Source organism: Vicia villosa, linkage group LG2 (assembly GCF_029867415.1).
Source record: "Vicia villosa cultivar HV-30 ecotype Madison, WI linkage group LG2, Vvil1.0, whole genome shotgun sequence".
Classification (NCBI taxonomy): domain Eukaryota; kingdom Viridiplantae; phylum Streptophyta; class Magnoliopsida; order Fabales; family Fabaceae; genus Vicia; species Vicia villosa.
Genome location: NC_081181.1, coordinates 227,953,404 through 227,960,870, shown reverse-complemented (window position 1 = coordinate 227,960,870; position 7,467 = coordinate 227,953,404).

The window sequence follows — 7,467 nt, the reverse complement described above, 5'->3', positions numbered from 1 at the left end:
GATTCTTTTCAATCTAATAGTTAAAATTAATAAGTAATTAAATGTGAAGAGAGAAAAATAATACTCATTAATTAGATTGAGAAAAATCAATGGTCATGATGAGGAGTAAGTCTTGATAACTTACTCTTGGAGTAAGAATATCCCTCCTCATATATATATATATATATATATATATATATATATATATATATATATATATATATATATATATATATATATATATATATATATATATATATATATATATGAGGAGGGATATTCTTACTCCAAGAGTAAGTTATCCAAATTTACTCCTCATCACGATCATTGATTCTTTTCAATCTAATGGTTAAAATTAATAAATAATTAAATGTGGAGAGAGAAAAATAATACTTATTAACTTTAGGAAAATGCTTATTAGTAAGAAAATAGAAAAACAAGAAATGTAAGAATAAATCTCAACCATCCATTATCACCACAACCTCATGATCCCTATTAAAAAAGAAATTAAATTTAAAAATAATTTAAAATTCACCACTAAAATAGTGACACATATTCATTCTTACATTTCTTCTTCAAATTGCTTCGTACTAAATAGCATTACTCTTAATTAACTTTAACCATTAGAATGAGAAGAGTCAATGGTCATGATGAGGAGTAAGTATTGATAACTTACTGTTGGAGTAAGAATATCCCTATATATATATATATATATATATATATATATATATATATATATATATATATATATATATATATATATATATATATAAGTGTATTGCTTATTCAATTGTAACATACTACTATTATTTATAGTCAAATTCTATAGATTCAGGTATTTTTGTAAATGATACCTAAACAAAAAATATTTGTATAGGGAAAAAATTTATTATTGATCTAAATATTTTTTTATATACGAAAAATGGTATTTATCATCCAAAAAAAATTATTCAAAAAAGGTATACGAGAAAAAAATTATAATTGAGAAAATATTTTTATGTAAACGATACCTAAACATTAATAATATTTGTATATGGGAATAATCTATTGATGATCTAAATAATTTTATATATGAAAAATAGTATTTATGATCCAAAAAAATTATTCAAAAAAGGTATACGTGAAAAAACTATTATTGATCTAAATATTTTTATATACGAAAATTTACGATTGATTAAGATATTTTTGTAAATGATAACTAAACATAAGTAATATTTGTATATGGGAAAAATCTATTAATGATCTAAATATTTTTATATATTAAAAATGGTATTTGTGATTAAAAAAATTTTAATTAAAAAATGGTATACTGAAAAAAAAATTATTATTAATTTAAATATTTTTATATACGAAAATTTACTATTAATTCAGATATTTTTCTAAATGATACCTAAACATAAATAATATTTGTATACGGGAAAAAATCTATTATTAACTTAAATATTTTTATATATAAAAAATAATATTTATGATCCAAAAATTTTAATTTAAATTTTGTTTTTGATTTAAATAAATATATTATATAAACAAATGCATACCAGACCAAAACTATGCTTATGCATATGTTTGTTACAAAGTAATGTCTTTACTTTTCGACAATATAATATTATAAAAATTTAAATTTTAATCACATAAAAATGAAAAGAACAATCATATACATTATTTACCTTACCTTCTTATTATTCATGAGGATAAACATAAGATATTGAAATGAAAAAAGAAACATAAGATATTGAAATGAAAAGGGAAAGAAAAAGCCATGCAAAAAGCAACCTGCCATGCATAAAGCAACCGCCACATTGCAGTGGCTTGATGCATTTAATGTCGCGAGACCGAGACACTCTTGAGTCTTTCTTCTATAATACTACTTCCGGTTCCATTTATAATCCGATTCTATTTATAAAAAATATTTTTTTTAGATACATTGAATTATTAATAAATAATGTAAGTAGATAGTATGTTGTATAAATATATTATTTAGTCAATGTAAAAAGAGAATCTTTTCTTATAAATAGGACCGGAATAAGTATTATTTCCCTTTCAAAGTTGCCGAATCCCTTTCATTTAAGAGGACCGATTTCTATCATTTTTAGCTAAAAAAGGTAATATTTTTAAGAGGACCGATTTCTATCATTTCACAGTCACACAGTTTGCAACAATTCATCACAACTAAAAGCCATACCATTGTTAAAAACTCACTCATCTCTTACCTAAATCAAAAACCGTAACCACCAAACTGTCCAGAATCCATTTCCAGTCTCAAAACCGAATCTTTCTTCCTTGGATTTTTTCAAATTTTTCTTCTATCATGCCTTTAAGAGCTCGAAATGTTGATTATATGGATATACAATTCAGAGATGAGGAGCAGATGCTACGGTTCGAAAAGTTATCCCAGCGCCAAATCATTTCCACCCGGTATTCCGATGACCCTTGTCTTCGGGCACTAGGCCTTTACGATTCTGTGCACTTTATGTATAACCGCCTACAGTTGAGTCACTTCATGACTCTAAGGCACAGAACTTACACTAGGCTTACCTTAGAGTTTTTGAGTTCACTTGATTTCAATGTGGGGCGAAATTATGGTGGCGCCATTTTCCGAATGTTTGACAAAGAGTATACCCTACATCTAGATGAGATAGGCAACCTCTTTCATTTTCATGCGGTGTCCGTGCTGTGCGTCACCGCTATTCCCCCTGTTGACAGCCCTTATGCCATAGACTTTTGTTCTATCTGGGAGAGACTAACCGGAGATAGAACAGCTAGCACAGAAGGGAGGAAATCCTCTCACATCCATAACCCGGCAATTCGGTATTTTCAGAAGGTGTTAGCTCATACAATATTTGGCCGTGGGGACAGTAGTGGCAACGTAAATTCTAAAGAATTATATTTCATTGATGCTGTTTTCCGTCCTAGGTGGGTCCATTCGGCTGCATTTATGCTCGCTAAAATGCAAAAGATTGCTACGGCAACCACCGGTGCAATTGCGATGGGAGGTCTGATCACCTCCCTCGCCATAGCCATGGGTTTAGAAAATGAGGTGGCCACTTTGGAGCCTATTCCAGCCACTGCGCCTTTAGACCTAAACTCGTGTTTGGCACAAAAATTGATTAAATATAAAGACCAGAGCGAGTACTTCCTTATGATTAAAAACCAAGAGATACGGAGCATTGTATTGCCAAACCCGGATCGCATTAATGTCCAAGATGAAAGGAATTGGCTATTCCTTTTGGATGCACCAGCTGATACTACTGCATGCCCCACTGTGCGTGCTACTGACGCCCAAGAGGATGCTGACACTGATGTTGAGATGGACCGTAGCCATGACGATGTGCTCCACACGGTGCAAACCCGAAATGACGTTGATGCTGAGCGTGTTACCATGCATCACCAACAGCCTGAGATGATGGAGCACATGCGTGCCATGCATCAGCAACAGCTTGAGATGATGGAGCACATGCGTGCCATGCAAACGTCACAAGTTGCCTTGCAAGACCAGAACAATGAAATACTCCAGCATCTTCAGATTGTGCAAACAATTGAGAACGACCTTAAAACCAAGATGGATGCCTTTTTAGAGACATTGTCTAGTTTGCATATGCAGGTCCAAAACATGAACAACCAAGGAGCTGGACAATGGCAAGGTCTAGAGTGGTGGCAAGGTAACTAGCATGGCCATGGACATGGACGAGACCGACATTGGCATTGAGCTTCTCTCACTAGGTTTTACCCCTCTCTTGCACTTATTTCCCCACATTATGGACTATGCTGGATTAAATTGTGGGGAGGCATTTAATGCTTTCTTTTATTCTCATTTACCGTTTTTTAGTTGTTTTTCTTAGCTTAGTTTGTTATAACTTTTATTTGGTAGCTTAGTGTATGATGAGTTTTTGCATGTGTTTTTGAGTCTTTTATTTGGTTTCTAGTTGAAAAATTAGAGAATATATGCCAATAGGAAAATGCTACTCCCTCCGTTTCATAATAAGTGTCTCATTTGTATTTTTTTTTATGTCTCAAAATAAATGTCTTTTTAGAATACCAATGCAACATTTATTATTTTTTTCCACTACTATACCCCTATATATTAACTTTCACGTTTTTCAACAACTTCACTATCTATAATAAATAAGGGTACTTTAGTAAAAGACATTAATTTTATCATTAAAATCAACACATCTAATCATTTTCTTAAGAACCGCGTAAAGCTCAAATAAGACACTTATTTTGAGACGGATGGAGTAATTGTTAAGAAAACATAAAAACAAGAAAGGCAAGAATAAATCCCAACCGTTCATTATCACCACCACCTCATGATTCCTATTAAAAAGGAAATTAAATTAAAAATAAATTAAAATTTTCCCTATAATATAGTGACATGTGTTCATTCTTGTATTTCTTCTCCAATTTTCTTCGTACTAAATAGCATTACTCATGCCGATCAGTGCTATATATAGCGAACTGCAATGCAGGCGAATATCACGAAAATAGCTTTAAACTCGTTAAATAAAAAAAAGTTCACTACGTATGCAACATTGAGTTATTTTTTAAATTAAAATATAAAAATCATGGTTATTGCCTTAACCATAGTTCATACCATACAACTGTGTTGCCTAGTAAATACCATACAACTGAGTAAATCTATCTGGTTGTCTAGTAAACCTATCATCATCATTTCAACCCAAAATTTTTGTCATGTACTTCAATAATCTATTATGCTTTACTCTCAAATTTGTCAAAAAATTGTAAAAAATCAGCTTAAAAAAGTATTAAAATCACCTTCAGCTTTAATAAAAAGCATGTTGTGTCCTTTCGTGATTTTTTCACGAAACATAATTCGCGAGATTAAGCATTCTATTTCTTTTTTTTCTTCGACATTTAAAAATTGAATTTCATTTATAATCTCTTTAATTTTATACAATTTATTTTTATTATAACCATTTATTAAATTAATTAAATTATATCATGTTATGAATATTCATGTTAGTGGATGTCCATCCATCTCCTAGTTCTTCATCTTCCTATTCCATACTTAATATGTGTTTAATATGTGTGATTTTCTATCTCCCTTGAGTCCTATAAATAGAGACCCATATTACAATGTAAAGCACATTTTGAAAGAAGATAATACAATATTGCTTTCTCTCTTCTCTTTCTCTCCTTCATGTATCATTCATCTCTATATTGATTTGGTGAATTTCATAATACGTTATCAGCACGATACTCTACAACGCGAGTAATGATATAGCCAGGTTCTACGTTATTTTCCTAATCTTAATATATTTGAACCAATATAATATAATTCATGATTTTGTTACTATTTTTTTTCTTCATATAAATATGTTTATTTTTTTATATATTTTGTAGAGAAATTTATTTACCTTGTACAATAATATTAGATTTTTTTTATCATTCTTGTTAAATTCCGGAAGAATTTAACAATAAAGTATTTCTATATGTTTGTCCGGAATTTAATTTTAACACATAAAAATGTTAATTTAATATTCAAGCATCCCTGAAGGATTGCACAAAGAATAATTTTTCTTGACCGTTGTTTATGGAAATAGTTTGTGATGTGATATTTGTAAAACTAAAGATTATTATTAAACTAACTCCAAATTATTGTTCAAAGATTGAGTTTAATCGAGTATTGTGTTTATCAATAATTGATGAATTCCAAAAGAGTTCAACGTTCAATCACCTTTAAAAGGTCGCATCTATAATATTATTGAATCCCAGAAGGATTTCATAAATTTTTTGTTGTTGTATCGATCTAAAAATTCATAATTTGTAATATGTTCATTAAAATATTGTCATTCCGGAAAAATGACACAAATGATTTTAACGCATCCCAGAAGGATGGCTATATATATTTTTTAGATTATTGTTTATAACAAATTATTTATATAGTTCCTGAAGAACTTATCGAGCATCCCTGAAGGATAGAAAAATAAATTATTTTTATAGTTCCTGAAGAACTTACCCATCCCTGAAGGATAGTAAATCAAATTAATTATATGACGATATAATTTTAGTGATATAATATTGTATGAATAAATATGTTTAATTTTATAAGGGGTAATTGTTTGATAATTATATGATAATATGTTCATATGAATGTGTTTGATTAAAGTGTTTAATAATGAGATACTATTATATTGGTTTTGAATTATATTGGAGGTATCGAATATCTTTGTATTACACAACACAATTTGGACATAAAATGTGTAATAGAAAAGCTACCGTCTTTTTTCTCAGGTTTGTACTACACTTATATTAGTACAATTGAAGCACATGTCATTGTAAACTAGTAGTTTACAAATTACACTTAAATGTGTCGTTGGTAAAACCGGTTGGGTCATCTCGGATATAATATGATGCGAATAATTTGTATTGAAGAACCAGAAGTTTCTTCAATCCAGTCAATTTTTGTGTGTTTCTAAAGGAAAATAAAAATTTGAGAAATTGAGTTTTTATGACATTAATCGTTGCATCGACTAAAAGATCATGCATATGTCTCTACTCACAACCAGAAGTATGTGAAATCATTTTCTCAACTAATTAGACTAAGATCTTGTTTTCTGATTTTTTTTTAGAAATTCCTTTATAAGTATCACATATATTATTAAAATTGATATTGAATATCATGTAATATATGTTCATAAAAAGAAAATGGACCCGAAGATCCATTCTTTAGACGTCTAAAGTTAATTATATGGTTGATACTTATGAGATCATCAATTCTAAATTATATATTTGAAACACCCAAAGTATGATATTAAGATATTTATTCGCATTAAGGCAACAAGATACTATATCTTAGTCCTCCCTAATTTATTCTAATACTTCTCATCTAAATGAACATTTGGATGTGTTGTGTATATTCCAATTGCTCCAATATAATACATTAAGATGAGTCATGATAGAATATTGGAAAAATATAATTAATATGACTCTCAATTTTGAGGATATAATTTGAGAAAATAATTAAATACTTGATTGCAGCCCAGTAGGCTGATTATCACTAGATAAATTAATTTTCCCAATATTAGGGGGAGGGAATAAGTAGCTGAAATCATGAACAAGAAGTTCAAATGAACAGCTAAAATCATGAACAAGAAGTTCAAATGAACAATTTAAAATAAATTATTGTCTTGATCCTCGTACAAATCAATATGAACCAAAAGTTCAAAATATAATTCATTTGCAAAGTATATGAAATAAATTATCAGCTGATAATACTCCACTCAAAGTGGATTCTCCTATTGGATAATATAATATTGCAACAGAGTTGTTGTTGCGCCTGAAGCGTGGTATGAAAGTCGGTTCCAATGATAAAAGTCCTCTACTAAGAAAAGAAACTAAAGATGGCCCAAGTGAGGATATGCAAATGCTAAGAGCACTTTGACCTAATTTAATTTTCAGTTCCAGAAGAAAAAATCAAGTACTTGAAATATGAAATAAAGAGATCTCGATAAATTATGTCATGGATGA